The 1,051-nt window shown below is 44.9% G+C and overlaps 1 long non-coding RNA gene across 1 annotated transcript in view; it reads right to left on the bottom strand.

Annotated features, from left to right (window-relative positions):
* LOC112956351 overlaps nt 1-832 on the bottom strand; it is a 3,866-nt gene extending 3,034 nt beyond the window's left edge. The window contains exon 1 of the long non-coding RNA XR_003251037.1: nt 783-832. This is a non-coding gene — a long non-coding RNA (uncharacterized LOC112956351). The remainder of the gene's footprint in view (nt 1-782) is intronic.
* Nucleotides 833-1,051: the final 219 nt, after the last annotated feature.

The raw sequence follows: 1,051 nt of genomic DNA, 5'->3' as shown, positions 1-1,051 counted from the left end.
ATTCTATGATTCTATGAAATACGTTTTATGGAATCTTCAAAGTTAGATGTTGTTTATATCATGGACCTTGATCAATCCCMAAAACCAGTATTCAGTGGATGTTAGCTAGTGCAGAGTGACTTGAAGGASCCAAAAATGCAAATAGAAAAATAAGACCTAAACACTGTAATTTCCATCTTTTTTTTTTTTTAAGGCATAAAAAATCCTCAGCATCCACATATTCAGATTTTAGAATATCATAAAATGGCCTTAAGTTCTTCTGGCTGAAAGAGTTTACTTGTAAATACAGTAGGAAACACCTTCAGAATGAGAACAGAAAGCCCTGTTGGCATTCCTTGTGGATATTAATAAAACTGTCTTGGTCGTTTAAGTGTAGCCCTTAGTGATGTAAAATATAAGATGCAAGACTGAAAAGTACAAGGCCTAGGCCCTAAATCCACTGCTGCAGTCCAAGAATCTGTTGCTTAGACACTCAGTAACTTTTAATGCCAATGACAGGGTAATGATAAAAGTCTGCATCACTTTTCTGTGGGTATTTTTTTATGTGCAGCTACTGTTTGGCAACTGGGCCTTCTGACAGAGCCCTGGCACAGGCTGCCCAGGGAGGCTGTGGAGTCTCCTTCTCTGGAGATCTTCCAAACCCGCCTGGCTGCCACCCTGTGCCCCGTGCTCCGGGTGTCCCTGCTGGAGCAGGGGGTTGGACTGGATGATCTCTAGAGGTCCCTTCCAACCTCAACCATCCTGTGTTTCTGAGGGAGTGCTGAGCTGCCAAGGCTACCCACCAATGTATTCGCCATCCAGACTCCACAAGCGGACGGTGCAGTCTGTAGATGAGGACAGCAGGACTCGGTCTTCATCTATCACCTCTAGTCTATAAAGATAAAGCAGGGGAGAAGGGAATGGGCAGAGGCACCTGTTGGGAAGTGTGTGACAGCGTTGCTGACTTGTGCTTTCTGTGGTGGAGCTTTGCTGCCTCAGATTTCATACTCAAATGGGTAGCTTTGCAGGTTGACCTCAAGCAATGGACGCTCATGGCTCCTGGKGTGCTCTA

This window comes from Nothoprocta perdicaria, unplaced genomic scaffold (genome assembly GCF_003342845.1).
Source record: "Nothoprocta perdicaria isolate Ctin4 unplaced genomic scaffold, notPer1 scaffold_62, whole genome shotgun sequence".
In the NCBI taxonomy this organism is placed as follows: domain Eukaryota; kingdom Metazoa; phylum Chordata; class Aves; order Tinamiformes; family Tinamidae; genus Nothoprocta; species Nothoprocta perdicaria.
The sequence above is the reverse complement of the archived record's forward strand: the minus strand, read 5'-3'. Positions and strand labels throughout refer to the sequence as shown.